General features: G+C 51.9%; 1 protein-coding gene across 1 annotated transcript in view; it reads right to left on the bottom strand.

The window, feature by feature from the left end:
- Positions 1-352: 352 nt before the first annotated feature.
- LOC132249807 (zinc finger protein 93-like) overlaps positions 353-19,220 on the bottom strand; it is a 47,812-nt gene continuing 28,944 nt past the window's right edge. Inside the window, exons 6-13 of the mRNA XM_059725478.1 lie at positions 10,178-18,882; positions 9,975-10,102; positions 8,918-9,837; positions 8,456-8,552; positions 7,458-7,895; positions 5,046-5,240; positions 1,920-4,386; positions 353-1,562 (exon numbers count right to left, since the gene is read on the bottom strand). The gene's annotated coding sequence lies outside the window, so the exon portion shown is untranslated. The remainder of the gene's footprint in view (positions 1,563-1,919; positions 4,387-5,045; positions 5,241-7,457; positions 7,896-8,455; positions 8,553-8,917; positions 9,838-9,974; positions 10,103-10,177; positions 18,883-19,220) is intronic.

The raw sequence follows: 19,220 nt of genomic DNA, 5'->3' as shown, positions 1-19,220 counted from the left end.
AGAAAGCCTTCCTGATCAGCGGCATACACAAAACCAGAATTTTGCCATGAGGCCCGATTCTGAACACAGGCAGTACGTGGGTTCTATAGAAATCGTGACGTCATAAGCATAGCAACAGTAATAACCGATCGACCTGAGCCACGACACAGACAGGTCTGCGCATGTCGTCAACTTGTTCCTGGAGACACACGCCACTTTAAACCAGCGTGTAACAGCAAAGTCATGACCGGGCTACATGACTCGCTGACTAGCAAAATAGCAGACTGGAACCATATTGTTTTCCCGTTCATTTCCCCCCTTTGCTCCTTCCAAAGGAGCATCACTATATTTATATTTGGCACAGGTCTGTCCATAGTTTCTCTTGCTCTATTTAATTATTGCTCAGTTCTAACATCATGTTTCCAATCGTATCTTTGGCCCCAGATGAGATAGTGTGTTCAGCCTTTCTAACACACAACTTTGTGCAGTAGAAAACTAGTTGCACAATCACATACAAACTTAATCCTAAAATATAAACCATACACAAAGCAGATATTATTTTCCCAAGCAGACCTTGGAATAATCCCCTAGGATCTAACCACTCCAACCAGTGTACTGAATAATCTTTGGGAACAAAGGCTGCTTCAGCAGCTTTTGCAGCATGAAGCATCCCATTATTAACTTGATTTTCTACTAATTCAAAGGTACTATTTACATAAGGGCAACACTTATTGGCCTATTGCAGCACGGGCATCCCCTTCCGATGCTAAAACATAGTCTAGGGCTAATCGGTTCTGCATAAGCAGTAGTCGTAAAGTATCTTGATGTCGGCCTATGCTCTTCATAGCGTTTCCCAGACTGGCTGTGGCAGTTTCAGTTTCTAGCGCCCATATTTCGACTGCCGCTTGTAGTCGTACGGTATGTCTCCCCAAACAGGAGATCGCCGGCTCGGTAATTGGTGGACTTATTCCTGCTACAGAACAGCCTAGTAATTGTCCCAAGGTGACAGGATTTGTATAAGTTTCAAGGGTAGCTAGCGCATGCTGTTCTCAATCTGCTTGCTCGGGGCTTTCTATTTCATTTCGGGGATGCCCTGGAGGCAGAACGTTTCTAGCTCAGGCCGGAGGGGTTAGTCAGGCGACATAACAGTATCCGGACCACTGTGGCAGTACCTGATGGTAGACTTTAGTCCCGCACACCCGGTAGGTTCCTGGCAGGGCCTGGTTATTACTGAAAGAGCCTTCATAACAGTCTCGGGTAAACTGAGCTCCAATAGGAGACGGCCTTTCCAAACTGTCAGGAGATGCTGACTTTATGGTGCCATGTCTATAGCAATGCCCTCCTAAATTTAAACATTCCAATATGGCGACATGTGACCACTTCACTGGTGTGCAGGATACTGCACCAGTTCTGCTAGTGCAGTTATTTGGCCCATACCATCCATGAAAACTTTGGCACCACGTTCTCTCTGTAGTATGACCGTTCATCCGCACTCCTCGTCCCGTATCAAAATGTTAACAGCTACTGTTTCCCACGGAATCAAAATTTGGCTCGGAATAGTTGCGTGCCCAACACAATTCTCCCTGTAAAAGAATCACCAAAAGGTACTTTGCATCAGTCCAAGTGGCATCGTTTGGGTCTGCCCGCTGCACAGTTTTCTACACTCAAGGGGCGAGGTATCATAAGGAATCCTTTGCTACAAGCCCTAGGACTAAGACCACACACCCAGCAATCTGCGACGTGTCGGGCTACTGATACCTTCTGCGGCAGACCTAGGTATACGTTAGGGGCACCTAATACGGCTAAATTAAGTAGAACTGCAGCCATAATGAACTTAGCCGTCATGGTGGCAAGCATTGCTTGGCTTGCCTCTGCAGACGATACTTCGGGCTTTCATTGTCTATGAGGTCACCTTGACATAAATAACAGTGATCAGTTACCTTTCCTTGGCTTGTCTTCTAGGACAAAGGTTATAGTTGTGCGGGGGCTCAGCAAGGTGAGGGGTATCCTCATTCGTTTCTTGGAGACCTTATTCCTCAGTTTCCGTTTGAGTGTGATCTAATTGCGACAGGGCTGGTTTTGGCTTGATTTCTTCTTCTTTGTTTGGCATTAATGTCCTTCTGCAATGAGATGCATGTATCCAGGCGGAATTTCCATCCACCTTTACGGCAGTATTAGTGGCCAGCAAGACTTGATGGGGTCCAGTCCGTCCAGGTTGCAGGCAGTCCTTCTGGGAACATTCCTTTGCTCGGACCCAATCGCCAGGTGTCCAACCATGGCAGGGAACAGCAGTTGGAATGTGTAAAGCTGCAATGACCTGTGGAAACAAAGTTTTGACAGTCTTCATGAGTCCTTTGCTATAACTGAACACACTGTCATGACCTTCTAACAGATCTACTGCTTTAATCTCTTGGACAGGGGTTAAACCCACGTTCATAGGTCTACCAAATAAAATGTCACATGGCGTAGGGCCATGTTTTATACTAGGCATGTTCCTGAGGCGCAGTAGCACAATCGGAAGAATGTCAGGGCCATAAAGTTACGTCGGCTTCCTAAGTTTGGGTAATTTAAATATCTCGGTTAACGCGTCGTACCTTCCCTGAGTTTGCTGGATGATAGGGTGTCTGAAATTGGCCTGAAACTCCTAAAGCTTTGCTAAAAATCTTTTGGATTTGAGAAGTACAATGCGGTCCCTGATCTGAATGTATTGTAAGCGGTAGGCCAAATCGTGGAATCAATTCAGTCATTACTGTGTTTGCTGCAGAGCCTGCATCTGCTCTTCTTGTGTGGGAAGCTTCTGTCCACCCACTGAAGCAACACACAATGACAAGGACATGCTTGAACCATTTGCTAGGCAGTAAATCAGCGAAATCTACTTGTAAGTTTTGAAATGGTCCATAAGACCAGGGAGTGGCAGTAGCCTGGACATATGTGGGTTGCCTAATTCCATGTTGCAAGCATATCGCACAAGTTTGTGAGATCCTTTTCGCTTGTGCATGTATAGGGGGTGCATACTAGTATGTTAAAATGTTTTTTCCTACCCCGCTTTTGCACGCACATCCCATTTCATGGGACGTGCCTGCAAGATGAGGGACAAGGGTTTTAGGGGGAATGATGCACCCGTCACGAGACTTCCACAAGGTCTCTGAATGTAAGATACCCCCGGCAGACAGCCACACGTGTTTTTCGGATTCTGGAGCTGCATCCTGGAGAAGAGACACGTTAGAGGTTACGAGATCAAGGACTAGACAAAAGGGAATGGCAAGTGAGGTACCATCGAGCGCTGCATGCTGCGCATGTTTCTCTGCACAAGGATTTCCTTTGCTCACATCATGCAAACCTCCTGTATGACCTTTACAGTGCGGAACACAAAATGGTTTCAGGAGGAAAATAGCATCCAGCAAGGCATTAGTTGAAGGAGCGTGAGGAATAGGAGACCCAGACGAGGTAAGGAATCCACGATGCTTCCAAATCTGACCTGTGGAATGGCACGCTTTAAAGGCATAATGGGAATCCGCATAAATAGTAACAGAGTTATTGTCAGCTACAATACAAGCACGGGTTAAAGCTATTAGTTCAGTGGGTTGTGCGCGCCGGATACCAGGAAGACTGTGAGCTTCAATGACTGTATGGGGTGAACGTACGGCCAAACCAGCGCAAAGTTGCCCAGTCGCGTCTCTTTTGCATGAGCCATCTGCAAAAGAAATGCAATCAGGGTTAACTAGAGGTGTATCTGTGAGATCTGGACACGGTAAATACCTGATCTGTCTGAGTAATGCAGTCCTGATTTAACAAGCGAGTATCTCCATCGTGCGGTGCAGGTAAACGAGAAGCAGGGTTTAAAACATTATCACGAACAGCAGTAACATTAATCGGCAGCAATAATAGCGCGTTCGTCAGAAGATAACCTCAGAGAGGACAATTGTTGAGTTTTCCCACGATTTAACAAGGCAGAGACAGCATGGGGAATAGCAAGGGTAACAGGAGATCCTAAAAGCGTAGCTGCTGATTTTTCTAAAAGCAATGCAGCAGCAGGGACAGGACGCAAACAAAGGTGGACATCCTCGAGCAACAGGGTCAAGCAAGGAAGAAAAGTAAGCACGTGGTGTATAAGAAGAACGCAAAGGTTGGGTTGGGACTGCGGTAGCAACACCTTCTCTTTCACGACAGTATCCTGCAAAGGGTTTACCAGAGTCAGGGTGTCCCACTGCTGTTGCAGAGACTCGTGCAGTTTGTAGGGTAACGCAGGGTTGTTCGTGGTGCTCGCTCTGTAGCACAGGGTTCTTAGGAGAATCATCCTTAGTAAGCTGGTTTCCCGGTTTAGCTGGTACAGAAAAGGTAGGTATCCACCGCCAACAACAAGATGCAGAGCCGAAAAATTCTCTGAGCTGCTTCTTGGTAGTGGGTCTGGGGGGAGACAGAACAGCAGAAATGCGATATGCAGTTCGATGTCTATGTCCTTTGGAGACTTAATGGGCTAGATATATACATTGTGACCAAACTGCTACTTAGCTTGAGAAGCTTTGTGACCTTGTTGGGCAAAACTTTTCAGCAGCTGAATGGTATCTGTACCACTGGCAATTTCAGCCTCTGACGCACCCATAAGATCATCAATATACTGGCTAAGTCCCGAGTTACAAGGCGAAAATATAGTATGTAAAGCCTTGTTTAACACTTGAGAAAATATACAACGGCTTTCAGTAAACCCTTGAAGAAAATGTGTCCACGTATACTGCCTTCCTTAGTCGCTACACGCAAAAAGAAAGTCGGGAGTCAGGGTGTACTGGGATGGAGAAAAAGGCAGAACATAAATCAACAGAAAACAAAAACAGTAGCGGAGGCAGGAGTCATGCTCAGGATGGAAGAGGGATTAGGCACAACAGGATGAGAAGGGTCCCCAAACTGGAAATTTAGATTTCTCAAATCTCGGTCAACACAATACACAGGTTTCCCATGCTCATCTGTTTTCCCTGCCTTTGTGACAGATAGGATAGGAGTGTCACAGGGAGAGCGAGTTGGGATTAAAACAGCCTGCTGCAAAAGAGCATCAACCCCCAGGGCAATACCTTCGTCAGCTTCACGGCACAAAGGATACTGATCGATGGCAGGACAAGGTTTGCGTGCGTTATATGTTAAATGAACTGGGTCCATGTTCGACAGTTTCCCCGTTTCATTGAGGTGGGAAGTCCGCAAGGACTCGGGAACATCCGCAAGAGATGGAGAGTTGGAGGAGTCTCTATCACTTTGGTTATTGTCAGGGTCTGTAGAGAACAAGAGCAGAAAATTTTGGGTGTGATCAGAGGGCAGATTTAAATAGGCCTGACGAAGGGTTTTCAAACCCGAAAGCTGGCGTAATAACTATGCTCCAACCATTTGGGTTGGTCTCATAAAAGATATCAAATTCACCCAAGGAACCTTGTCTGCTGAAAAGGAGGTGCACTTGGTCTGCAGCTAAAAGTTGGGTGAGAGCTCTGATCGGACATTGGGGCCGCGCGATAAAAGTCAGCGCGAGGTTGGGCGTGTGGGCCAGGATCAGTTTGCCATATTTGGTCTAAAATTTGAATATTTACAGCCATTAGGGTAGTCGTCAGTTCTGTTCTTTTTTTGTTTTCCGCCTGCTGTTGTTCCCAGCAATTGATAGATGCCTGAACAATTTCAGTCGTGTGTTTTTTATTTCCAGCCTCCAACCAACTGCTGTAATTTTGCTTGTCACTTTGGCCGTAAATTCTGTAAATAGGCGGTAACTATCAACCCGTGCATGTTGTCTGCAGCAGGATCAATGCCGGCATGTCTTTGGATGGCTGCACAAAGTTAATTTTGAAAGTCGGTGGGAGGCTTGTCAGGATTCTGTGTGCAAAGTTCTACTTTTGTCCAATCGACATGAGTCTGAGCTACTCTGGTCATGGCATTGAGCAAAGTAGCTCTAGCATTTTCCAAATTTTGCCGTCCTAGATTTTCTGCCTTATTGCGAGCATTCTGGTGGCGAAGGGGTGCCATCCGGGATATTCCTAGTTTTTTCCATTAGGAGTAATTTCTGTTCTGCATTTAACAGACTATTTAAGAGCCAGTTTACCAGAGACACCGTGGGATGGTACATACTAAAGACTGGGTGCAACTTATCTCTAACATCAGCAGGGCTTTCTCTGAGTTTTGGAAAGGTATTACAAAAGCTGGGGAGATCGCTAGCAGTCCGAGGGACATGAACTACAGTCCGTTGGCCTCCTGGTATTTGAGGCAACTGTTGTCGCAATGGGCAGACAGCGGTTGATTTAACGTACCGCGGGTCTCTGAAGGTGGTCACAATCAATCTTCCTCCCTCTTTGGCATATAGCCTTGTTACAGTCTGGCCATTTGAACCTCTTCACCTCGTGTAAGGGCCTTAAATCAGACTTTAAATTTTTATTAACTTCTCACATACTAGGTAGGTAATCATCATTGGAGTCTCAATTACTTGGAGCTGGGGGAGAAAGCAGGCTTGCTGGTGGCTCTCTGGGTGAACAGCGAGCTGCAGCAGCAGGAGGAGCAGGGTAGACTATTTGGCCAGGAGGCGGAGGAACCGGACTAGGTACCCAGGAATCCAGTAGGTTTTCTGTATCTTGTTGGCTGCAGGTAACGTTGGGCACCGGAATACTAGGGTAAAGGTTTGTATATGTTGGAGGCCAATTGGGAGCGGGTGGAGCACTCGGGGTTCTCTCTTTCATAGGAGGCGGAGCCAATTTTTGCTCCTTTAATGTAGCCAATTGCCGTAAGGTATCATTAGAGTCTCTGAGACTAGTCGCAAGATATTTTTGTTTTCTTCCCAAAGCTTCAGTATACCAGAGGTGCCAATATGTCATGTGTGTTGGCTTCGGGACTTCTAAGAATCCCCTCGGGCGATTTAATTTATCGGAAGCAAAGGTTCCTGTGTCCGGAAACTGTAAGCCACGGTTTTCACAGGCGTAACCATTGCGAGCGTGGGCCAATTTAACTAAGCGCTTTTGCTTCCTTGGACCCAAGTTCCGTATTCCTTACACATCTACCCCAAAGGTGTTGTTGGGGCTGGCCAAGAGGATCCTTGACCCACTGCCAGGATAATGTAGCAAAACTAGGAGAGATTTAGCAGACACACAAGAGAAAGGGGAAACGGGTTCGTCAGAGCGATGCCCGGTGCCAGAGACACAAAAGGAATGCACAAACTGGAACACGAGCCCTTGCTTTCAAGATTGGCTCGCAAGCGGCCAACTTGGGGCGGCTGCCCGTGAACCAGACACAAGGGAAGGACACAAGACCATCTCTCAAATGTCAATCAGAGCAATCAGGACAGACTGTTCGAGGCTAGTGAGCAAAAGGGATCGACAGAGAAAAGTCTCGGCGTCCCCCAACAAAATCCGAACAGCGTGCCTGTCAGGGATGCCACGTCAGTCCATTTGAAATAAAGTGTCTTGCAGTCAGTCAGATAAAATAAACTCTTATAGTTATAAACGTAACGTAACGCTTACCGCAACAAAGACGTTACTCGTCCAGGCTAGGCCACGCTGAGACTCGTTAAGCGAGATTCTTTAAGGAGGACCTCATACCTCCAAATGTTGGTGCCGTGGCTGTCGGTTGTGTCTCCAGACTCTTCAAGGTGCCAACTCAGTGCTCCGCTGCATCCCACTTCGGACAGCAGAAAACTGCGGGGGAAAACTTCATCCCCAGGTTCCTTGGGCAGAGGCTCAAACAAACAGGCCAATTCAAGTGTCAAGACTTAGTGTCATAGAAGAAGTATTCCTGGTCAGCATCGTACACGATTTCAGAATTTTGCCATGAGGTTTGACTCTGAACATAGGCAGCGAGGGGGTAATAGAGAAAATGTGACGTCATAAGCATAGCAACAGTAGAAACCGATCAACATTCTCTGCGACGCGGGCAAGTCTGCACGTGTCTTCAACTTGTTCCTGCAGGAAAAAACTAGTTTAAACCAGTCTGTAACAGCAAGGTCATGAGCTGGCTACATGACTCGCTCACAACCAAAATAGCAGACTGGACCCATGTTGGTTGTCTCCTTCAGGTCCACGTATGTGTCTTAGTGCAGGGTAGGGTTGGGGTGCATGTTCGTTACAGAATGGGTCCTCAACTGAGTCAGGGCATGGGCTAGGGTTAGAGAATGGGTGTAGAAAAAAGCTCAGGTCTGCATTTGAGTCAGGGAAAGGGTTACAGTGAGAGAACAGCTCCAGACATGAGTCTCATTCTGGATTATGGTTAGGGAACCAGTTAGCATTACAGAACGGGTTCTAAAATGAATATGGGGCCAGGTTACTGTTAAGGAACGGGTTCACCGATGAGTCTGGTGTCGGTTCGGGGTACGGAATGGGTCCGCAAATGAATCCGGGTCTAGGCTACGGTGAGGCAAAGGCTTAGGGAACAGGTTTGCCAATGAGTACTGGTGCAGGTTAGGGAAAGGGTGCGCAAATAAATCCGGGCTTGGGGTCGGGTTAGGGACCGGCCGCCCACACACCTCACAGCGTTCAAATCCTCCTGCTTCCGCCTGCATGGGCACTGCTCGGCTCCAGTCCTTGAACCGGCATTCATTTCCGTGCGCCCGGGCCAGGATCCTGCGAGGGACAGAACAGGCCATGCACCGCAAAGGGCACAAGTTAACAGAAGAAGGGACCACCGAGTACAAGTCCCAGCCCACCCACCCAGGTAACCGCTCCTCCCCAAGCAGGGCCTGGCCAAGACACACCCCTCTAGACATGCGAGAAGCCTCACCCCTTAGAGACAACAGTCCCCCAACCTGGCATAATTCTGCTCCTTCTCCATCCCAGCCTCATCCCCAATTGCCTTTCTCTCTGCACAGGCTACACGGGCACCTCCTGAGGGCGCAGAGCTAACTTCACTCCCAAACAGAAGGGCAACGGGCAAACAACTGCCGCACTGAAACACAATCCCGCACTGCCCCGAGTAACATGTTACTCACTGCACAGGCTGCTGATGCACACAAGTCCAGCATAGGGGCAGAGGCCTCCTTCCAGGTGACCCAGAAGTCACCATCGGTGGCCAGTCACCGGTGTCCTCCACCTCCCAAGACGTTGTGGCTCTAGGGCTCTGTACCTGTACCTCGGGTCACCTCCGCTCACGGTCCCAACATTGGTATCACCCCAAAACAACAAGCAATTTTTACATGGAAGAGCAGTCCTCTCTCATAGTGGTAACGTGAAGACACCTCCCTTCCCCCCACCCCCACCCCTGCCCGGGGCTGCAGAAGCAGCACACAGCCAACCCCCCCAGACACGGTAGGCAGGGCACAGTCAAGCTCGTCCGCCCAGCGGGGCATCAATTTAGGTGCCAACATGGTCCTCTTTCCAGGTCTGGGAAAAGCAAAGGAAGAATACAAAGTGTTGCAGTGATTTTAGGTATCACACTAGGAAGAAACACCAGTGACAAATCCAGAGAGAGAGAGAAGAAAGTGCAGTTCCCAGGTCTGAAAGGAGGCCAGTGGCAGCACAGGCAGGGGACACCAGCACCTGCTGCGCTGACTGAGCTAACTCCAGGGCAAGATCGGCACCCACGTGCCAGGGGCAAACCCTGAAACCAGCTGTATACTTAAAGGCTATTTTCAGCCTTTACAAAAGAACAAGGACTCGCAGGCAGCCTAAACCCAACCCAGGCTTAGACCAGCCAGTCTGTGTGGCAAGCCAGGAGGGCAACACCCTGGTGGAAATGAGAAGCTCGAGACACTGCGTATCAGACATTAGGGGTTTCCCCCCTCACCCAAAAAAGCCTAGGGCAACCAATGCTCACCACCCCACTTCCCCAGTCTAACCACACGCACCATTAAGTATTGTTTTCCTTCATCTTCCATCAGCGTGGCACCAAACTCCCTGCACCCATCCTCCGCTGCAAAATACACGCAGTCTTCTGAGAAAGGCACTGAAAGCTTGTCAGCCCAAAGAGGGGATGCACAAGCACAAAGGCAGAGACAGGGAAAGCTCTTCTCTCAGCCTCCACCACCCACATCCAGTTCCCCTACTCACTACGCAAGCTCTCAAAGGCTTGTCTGAGGCCTTGCGGAGCTGGATAGTCACAGGCACTCAAAACATGAAGCATCACAGTAGCCACCGTCCACAGAGTATGACCTGCAACAATACACACACAACAGCTCCTGGAAACACAATAGAACAAGTGGTCAGACAGAAAGACAAAGACCTCACACCTCGCCAAGGAAGCTCACACCCACCACAGGCTCCACACAGGTGACATCACAGGGGCAGAGGCCTCACACCACACAAACTGGGACCTCACGAGACAGCTGCCCATTTCCTCCTCCGCCATCGGTGCGGCTCTTCATCTCACCTCCGGTGCTTGAAGCCTTGGCAAGGTGACTCCTCTGCACACAGACATAGACAAAACACAGCAAGACACTTGCCACTGTTAACAGCTGAGAGGCCTCACGGCACTGAGAGCAGCAGACCCTGCCTGCCGGGACGTCACGGGCAACTTTTTATTTCTTAGCCCGCCACCCATAGCTGCAAGGTTGCAGGCACAGCTCTCTCCTTGCGAGGAAGGGAAGCAAATTAGATGTGCAAAGACAGGTCTCCTGCAAGCTCTGTTTTTCCTGGGAAAAGGCTACAGCAACTTGGAGGACGAGACAAACAGAAACACATACAGACCCTGGATGAGGCATCCGCAGCACCAGTGGGAGAGCGCGTGGGAAGACAAGCAGCTAGGCAGAGACACACACCACGTTCTGCGCTACCAAACCGTAGACAGGGTCAGGCAAACAGTTAGGGAACTGGTCCACAAGTACATTGGGGTGAAAGTTAGCGTTAGGAAAAGGTTAGGGTTAGGAAACGGGTTCAGAGGTGAATCTGGATCTGGGTTAGGGAACAGGTCCACAAGTGGACAGAGGTCCAGGTTAGGTTTGGGAAACAGGTCCACAAGTGCACAGGGGTCCGGGTTAGGGTTAGGCAGGAGGTCAGGGTTAGGGAACAGGTCCAAAACAGAACGGGGACTCAGCTTAAGGTTAGGCAGGGGGTTAGGGTTAGGGAACGGGTCCACAAGTGGGCCGGAGTCCAGGTTAGGGTTAGGCAGGGGCTTAGGGTTAGGGAACGGGTCAAAAACTGGATGGGGGTTCAGCTCAGGGTTAGGCAGGGGGTTAGGGAACAGGTCCACAAGTGGGCCGGAGTCCAGGTTAGGGTTAGGCCGGGGGGTTGGGGTCGGGAACAGGTCCACAGGTGCACAGGAGTCCGAATTAGGTTGAGGCAGGGGGTTAGGGTTAGGGAACGGGTCCACAAGTGCACAGGAGTCCAGGTTAGGGTTAGGCAGGGGGTTAGGGTTAGGGAACGGGTCCACAAGTGCACAGGAGTCCAGGTTAGGGTTAGGCAGGGGTTAGGGTTAGGGAAGAGGTCCAAAACTGGACGGGGGTTCAGCTTAGGGTTAGGCCGGGGGTTAGGGTTAGGGAACGGGTCCACAAGTGCACTGGAGTCTGGGTTAGGGTTAGGCAGGGGGTAGGGTTAGGGAACGGGTCCACAAGTGCACAGGAGTCCGGGTTAGGGTTAGGCAGGGGGGTAGGCTTAAGGAACGAGTGCTCAAGTGAGCAGGAGTCCATGTTAGGGTTAGTCTGGGGGTTAGGGAACGGGTCCACAAGTGCACAGGAGTCCGGGTTAGGGTTAGGCAGGGGTTAGGGTTAGGGAACGGGTCCATAAGTGCACAGGAGTCCAGGTTAGGGTTAATCCGGGGTTAGGGTTAGGGAACAGGTCCACAAGTGCACAGGAGTCCGGGTTAGGGTTAGGCAGGGGGGTAGGGTTAGGGAACGATTCCACAAGTGCACAGGAGTCCGGGTTAGGGTCAGGCAGGGGGGTAGGGTTAGGGAACGGGTCCACAAGTGCACAGGAGTCCGGGTTAGGGTTAGGCAGGGGTTAGGGAACGGGTCCAAAACTGGACGGGGGTTCAGCTTAGGGTTAGGCCGGGGGTTAGGGTTAGGGAACAGGTCCGTAAGTGCACTGGAGTCCGGGTTAGGGTTAGGCAGGGGGATAGGGTTAGGGAACGGGTCCACAAGTGCACAGGAGTCCGGGTTAGCGTTAGGCAGGGGGGTAGGGTTAAGGAACGAGTGCACAAGTGAGCTGGAGTCCATGTTAGGGTTAGTCCGGGGGTTAGGGTTAGGGAACGAGTCCACAAGTGCAGAAGTGTCCGGGTTAGGGCTAGGCAGGGGTTAGGGTTAGGGTCCACAAGCGCACAGGAGTCCAGGCTAGAGTTAGGGAGGGGTTAGGGTTAGGGAACGGGTCCACAAGTGCACAGGAGTCCAGGTTAGGGTTAGTCCAGGGTTAGGGTTAGGGAACGGGTCCACAAGTGCACAGGAGTCCGGGTTAGGGTCAGGCAGGGGGTTAGGGTTAGGGAACGGGGTCCACAAGTGCACAGGAGTCCGGGTTAGGGTTAGGCTGGGGGTTAGTTTTAGGGAACGGGTCCACAAATGAGCAGGAGTCCAGGTTAGGGTTAGGCAGGGGGTTAGGGTTAGGGAACGGGTCCACAAGTGCACAGGAGTCCGGGTTAGGGTTAGGCAGGGGTTAGGGTTAGGGAACGGGTCCAAAACTGGACGGGGGTTCAGCTTAGGGTTAGGCCGGGGGTTAGGGTTAAGGAACAGTTCCGCAAGTGCACTGGAGTCCGGGTTAGGGTTAGGCAGGGGGATAGGGTTAGGGAACGGGTCCACAAGTGCACAGGAGTCCGGGTTAGCGTTAGGCAGCGGGGTAGGGTTAAGGAACGAGTGCACAAGTGAGCTGGAGTCCATGTTAGGGTTAGTCCGGGGGTTAGGGTTAGGGAACGGGTCCACAAGTGCAGAAGAGTCCGAGTTAGGGCTAGGCAGGGGTTAGGGTTAGGGTCCACAAGCGCACAGGAGTCCAGGTTAGGGTTAGGGAGGTGTTAGGGTTAGGGAACGGGTCCACAAGTGCACAGGAGTCCAGGTTAGGGTTAGTCCAGGGTTAGGGTTAGGGAACGGGTCCACAAGTGCACAGGAGTCCGGGTTAGGGTCAGGCAGGGGGTTAGGGTTAGGGAACGGGGTCCACAAGTGCACAGGAGTCCGGGTTAGGGTTAGGCTGGGGGTTAGGGTTAGGGAACGGGTCCACAAATGAGCAGGAGTCCAGGTTAGGGTTAGGCAGGGGGTTAGGGTTAGGGAACGGGTCCACAAGTGCACAGGACTCTCGGTTAGGGTTAGGCAGGGGTTAGGGTGAGGGAACTGGTCCAAAACTGGACAGGGGTTCAGCTTAGGGTTAGGCCGGGGGTTAGGGTTAGGGAACAGGTCCGCAAGTGCACTGGAGTCCGGGTTAGGGTTAGGCAGGGGGATAGGGTTAGGGAACGGGTCCACAAGTGCACTGGAGTCCGGGTTAGGGTTAGGCAGGGGGGTAGGGTTAAGGAACGAGTCCACAAGTGAGCAGGATTCCATGTTAGGGTTAGTCCAGGGGTTAGGGTTATGGAACGGGTCCACAAGTGCACAGGAGTCCCGGTTAGGGTTAGGGTTAGGGTTAAGGAACGAGTGCTCAAGTGAGCAGGAGTCCATGTTAGGGTTAGTCCGAGGGTTAGGGTTAGGGAACGGGTCCACAAGTGCACAAGAGTCCGGGTTAGGGCTAGGCAGGGGTGAGGGTTAGGGTCCACAAGCGCACAGGAGTCCAGGTTAGGGTTAGGGAGGGGTTAGGGTTAGGGAACGGGTCCGCAAGTGCACAGGAGTCCAGGTTACGGTTAGTCCAGGGTTAGGGTTAGGGAACGGGTGCACAAGTGCACAGGAGTCCGGGTTAGGGTCAGGCAGGGGGTTAGGGTTAGGGAACGGGGTCCACAAGTGCACAGGAGTCCGGGTTAGGGTTAGGCTGGGGGTTAGGGTTAGGTAACGGGTCCACAAATGAGCAGGAGTCCAGGTTAGGGTTAGGCAGGGGGTTAGGGTTAGGGAACGGGTCCACAAGTGCACAGGAGTCCGGGTTAGGGTCAGGCAGGGGGTTAGGGTTAGGGAACGGGGTCCACAAGTGCACAGGAGTCCGGGTTAGGGTTAGGCTGGGGGTTAGGGTTAGGGAACGGGTCCACAAATGAGCAGGAGTCCAGGTTAGGGTTAGGCAGGGGGTTAGGGTTAGGGATCGGGTCCACAAGTGCACAGGAGTCTCGGTTAGGGTTATGCAGGGGTTAGGGTTAGGGAACTGGTCCAAAACTGGACGGGGGTTCAGCTTAGGGTTAGGCCGGGGGTTAGGGTTAGGGAACAGGTCCACAAGTGCACTGGAGTCCGGGTTAGGGTTAGGCAGGGGGATAGGGTTAGGGAACGGGTCCACAAGTGGAGAGGAGTCCGGGGTAGGGTTAGGCAGGGGGGTAGGGTTAAGGAACGAGTCCACAAGTGAGCAGGAGTCCATGTTAGGGTTAGTCCAGGGGTTAGGGTTATGGAACGGGTCCACAAGTGCACAGGAGTCCGGGTTAGGGTTAGGCAGGGGTTAGGGTTAAGGAACGAGTGCTCAAGTGAGCAGGGGTTAGGGTTAGGGAACGGGTCCACAAGTGCACAGGAGTCCAGGTTAGGTTTATTCCGGGGGTTAGGGTTAGGGAACGGGTCCGCAAGTGCACAGGAGTCCGGGTTAGGGTCAGGCAGGGGGTTAGGGTTAGGGAACGGGTCCACAAGTGCACAGGAGTCCGGGTTAGGGTTAGGCTGGGGGTTAGGGTTAGGTAACGATTCCACAAATGTGCAGGAGTCCGGGTTAGGGTTAGGCAGGGGGTAGGGTTAGGGAACGGGTCCACAGGTGCACAGGAGTCCAGGTTAGGGTTAGGCAGGGGTTAGGGTTAGGGAACGGGTCCACAAGTGCACAGGAGTTCAGGTTAGGGTTAGTCCAGGGTTAGGGTTAGGGAACAGGTCCACAAGTGCACAGGAGTCCGGGTTAGGGTCAGGCAGGGGGTTAGGGTTAGGGAACGGGGTCCACAAGTGCACAGGAGTCCGGGTTAGGGTTAGGCTTGGGGTTAGGGTTAGGGAACGGGTGCAGAAATGAGCAGGAGTCCAGGTTAGGGTTAGGCCGGGGGTTAGGGTTAGGGAACGGGTCCACAGGTGCAGAGGAGTCTAGGGTAGGGTTAGGCAGGGGTTAGGGTTAGGGAACGGGTCCAAAACTGGACGGCGGTTCAGCTTAGGGTTAGGCCGGGGGTTAGGGTTAGGGAAGAGGTCCGCAAGTGCGCTGGAGTCCGGGTTAGGGTTAGGCAGGGGGATAGGGTTAGGGAACGGGTCCACAAGTGCACAGGAGTCCCGGTTAGGGTTTGGCAGGGGGTTCGGGTTAAGGAACGAGTGCACAAGTGAGCAGGAGTGCATGTTAGGGTTAGTCCAGGGGTTAGGGTTATGGAACGGGTCCACAAGTGCACAGGAGTCCGGGTTATGGTTAGGCGGGGGGTTGGGGTTAGAGAACGGGTCCACGAGTGCACTGGAGCCCGGGTTAGGGTTTGGCCGGGCGTTAGGGTTAGGGAACGAGTGCGCAATTGCGGCAGAGTCGAGGTTAGGGTTAGGCAGGGGCTTACGGTTAGGGAACAGGTCCAGAAGTGCGCAGGAGTCCGGGTTAGGGTTAGGCGGGGGGTTTGGGTTTGGCAATGGGTTCACGAGTGCACAGGAGCCTGGGTTATGGTTAGGTAGGGGGTTTGGGTTAGGGAACGAGTGCTCGAGTGGATAGGGGGCTGCAAGGTAGGGTTAGGCATGTGTTTGGGTCAATGAACAGGTGGGCAAGTGCAGAGGGGTGCTGGTTAGGGTTAGGCAGGGGGTTTGGGTTAGAGAATAGGTGTACAGGTGAATGGGGTTGTGGGTTGTGGTTAGGAAGAGGGTTAGGGAATGGGTGCAGGTTAGGGCTGGGCAGGAGGTTAGGGTTTGGTAACAGGTGTACAATTGTACAGGTCTACTGGTTAGGGTTAGGTAGGGGGTTAGGGTGAGGGAACGGGTGCACAAGTGCAGAGGGGTGTGGGTTAGTTTTAGGTAGGCAGCTAAGTTTACATAGTAGGTGCTTGAATGTAGAGGGGTGCAGGCTCCAGTTATGCAGGGGGTTAAGGTGAGGGAACAGGTGCGCGAGTGCAGAGAGTTCCAGGTTAGGGGTTGGCAGGGGGTTAGGGAATGAGTTCACACGTGCGCAGGAGTCCGGGTTAGGGTTAGGCAGGGGGTTAGGGTTAGGTAATAGATAGAAAAGTGCATGGGAGTGCTTGTTAGGTTTAGGGAGGGAGTTAGCGTTAGGGAACAGGTCCAAAAGTGGACAGGGTGCAGGTTAGGGTGATTGAGGGGGTTAGGATTAGGGTAGAGGTGCACGAGTGCCCCGGAGTGTGTGTTAGGGTTCGCGAGGGGTTTTCAGGTTAGGGAATAGGTGCGCGAGCGGATTGCGGTGCGGGTTGGGTTAGGCTGAGTGTTTAGGTTAGGAAGCGCGTTGACGAGTGGGTGTTGGTTAGGGCTAGGCAAAGGGTTATGGTTGGGCAACGGTTTTAGAAGTGCGTTGGGGCGTGGGTTAGGGTTTGGGAAGATGTGTGCAAGGTGGTTGTGGTGCAGGTGAGGGTTGGGCAAAGGTTTGGGGTTTGGGAAGAGGTGCAGAGGTGGATCGGGGTGTGTTATGTGGTTGGGTGAAGGGTTAGGGAATGGGTGTAGGTATGGTTTGGCGTGTAGTGTGGGGTTAGGGAAAGGGTCAGGGAGTGGGTGTAGTAATGGATTGGCGTTTGGATTAGTGTTAGGGTGAGGGTTAGGGAATGGTTTGAGAAGTACATTGTGGTTTTGGTTGGGGTTAGGCACAGGGTAGGGAATGGGTGCAGTAATGGAGTGGGGTTCAGGTTGGGCTTAGGGAAAGGGTTTGGGAGTGCATGTGCAAGTGGGTTGGGGTTTATGGTAGGGTTATGGAATGGGTGTGGGTGTGGATTGGGGTGTGTGTTTGGGATAGGCAAAGGGATAGGGAGTAGGGTGAGAAAAATTTGGGGTTTTTGGTTTGGGTTAGGGAAAGAGTTGGGGGATGTGTGTACAAGTGGTTTCGGGTGTGGGTTAGGGTGATGGAAAGGGTTGGGGAACAGGGCCGTGGATAGAGTGAAGTGTGGGTAAGGTTAGGGAGTGGGTGTAGACATGGTTTGGGGTTTAGTCTGGCGTTAGGGAGAGGGTTAGGGAATGGGTGTACTAATGCTTTGGGGTTGAGGTTTGTGTCAGGCAGAGGGTTAGTGAATGGTTTGAGAAGTATATTGTGGGTTGGGTTAGCGTTAGGCGAGGGGTAGGGAGTGGGTGTAGAAGTGGAGTGGGGTTCAGGTTGGGGTTAGGTACGGGGTTAAGGAGTGGGTGTGGAAATGGTTTGGGGTTCATGTTTGGGTTATGGAATGGGTTGATCCGTGGTTTGGGGTGTGGGTTAGGCTGAGGGGAAGGGTTAGGGAGTGGGTGTAGCGGTGGATTGGGGTGTGTGTTTGGGTTAGGCAAAGGGAGAGGGACGAGGTTGAGAAAAGTGTGGGGGTTTGGGTTTGGGTTAGAGATATAGTTTGGGAATGTGTGTACGAGTGGTTTGAGGTGTGGGTTACGGCGTTGGAAAGGGTTATGGAGTAGGCCTGTGGGTAGGTTGGCGTGTGGGTTAGGGTGAGGTGACGGGTGTCGAAATGGATTGCGGTGCTGGTTAGGGTTAGGCTAGGAGCGAGGGAGCGCGTGCAGAGATGCGTTGCGGTTGATGCTGGAGTTAGGGAACGGGTTAGGGAATGGGTGTGCAAATGGTTTGGGCTGTGGGTTGGGGTTTGTCTAGGGGCTAGGGTTAGGGAATGGGTGGAGGGTTGAGCCGTGTTTGAATTTCGCTGTAGGGATTGGGTTTGGGTGATGGAAGTCGTGTCAAAGTGAATGTGGTGGTGGGTTAGGGTGAGGGGGGAGGTGTAGAAGTGAGTGTGAGCGTGGGTTATGGGTAAGGTTACAGAGTGGTTGCAAAGATGATTGTGGGCGTAGGTTAGGGTTTGAGAATGGGTGTAGAGGTGTGGTTGCGTGTGTGTTACCGTTTGCGTATGGGTCGTGGTGACGGAGTGGGTGGAAAATGTGTGATGGTCCGGGTTTGAGTTATGGTGAGCGTTGAGGGTTGGGAATGATGGCTGGAATGAATGTGTGTGCAGGTTAGGGTTGGGTGGTTTGTTAGTGTTAGGGAGTGGGTTCAGGAGTGATTGTTTGGATGGGTTTGGGTTTGTGAGAGGGTTTGGTTGGGGGAATATGTGCCCGTATGGATTGTGGTGGTGGTTGGGGTTAGGGTGAGTGTTTAGGTTCGGGAGTGGTGGGGCCAATGAATTGGTGTGTGGGTTAGGGGGTGGGTAGAGAGATGTGCTGTGGTGCTGGCTAGGGTGTGGGTGAGTCGTAGGGCTAGGGAGTGGATGGAGAAATGAGTGTGTGTGTAGGTGATGGAATGGGTGTGGTATCCGGTGTAAAATGTGCTAGTGGGTGCGGGTTAGGATGAGGGTGTGGCAATGTGTGCTCACTTGACTTTAGGTTGGGGTTACTGTGAGGGTTAGGGAGTAGGGTTAGCCGTGGCTGTGGGTGCGGGAGGTGGCTAGGTAGAGAGAATGGGTGGAGGGCAGAGTGAGGTGCTCGGGTTGGGCGAGTGTTGCGGTGAGGGAGTCGTGGGTGTTTTCTGTGTGGGTGGCCCTGCTTTGAGAGCGTTTGGGCGCTGTGTTGTGCGTGGGTTAGGTACAGGTGGTGGAGAGGTGGAAGTCTGTGGGATTAGTTTTATTTTGTGGGGGTGTACCGTATTGTCAGTGTGGTTTGTAGCGTGGCATTTTGTGGCCTGGGGAGTTGGGTGGTGGTGGTGGGAGCAGCCTGTGAGCCCGCCTACTATGAGGGTGCAGTTTTAGGTGCTGTGCAGGATGAGGATTGTGTAGCATGCCTCCCCCGTTGTGTTTTGTGGTCTTACCTGCAGATGAGAGCGGCAAGAGTTTCCTCCAGATAGCTTCTCCCCCTGGTCTTCTCCCAGGCAGTTGCTGTGTTTATATAGGAAGTGAGAGATTCAAAATGGCTGCCCTCATCAAGCACCTGACTGCTGGTAGGTGTAGGGTCTTAAAGTGGCAGGCGCACGTATAGACTTGCGGTGCGTTTGGATTTGAAGTGTGATTGGACATTGCCAGGTTTTTACCAGGGTGAGGGCCAGTGAGTAGCATAGCAATGGTGCAGGACGCTGGTGTTTGATAGAAATTGTGGCGTAAGGCCAATAGTAAGTGCGTTTGTGAGGTGACCTGTGCAGAGGGCCATTGGTGGTATAGGGATGAGAGGATATAGAAGATATTATGCGCTTTCTGATGGTGTATCAATTTTAGTGTTT

This window comes from Alligator mississippiensis, chromosome 1, assembly GCF_030867095.1.
Source record: "Alligator mississippiensis isolate rAllMis1 chromosome 1, rAllMis1, whole genome shotgun sequence".
Classification (NCBI taxonomy): Eukaryota; Metazoa; Chordata; order Crocodylia; family Alligatoridae; genus Alligator; species Alligator mississippiensis.
Note: the sequence above shows the minus strand (reverse complement) of the source record. Positions and strands in the feature narration are given on the sequence as shown.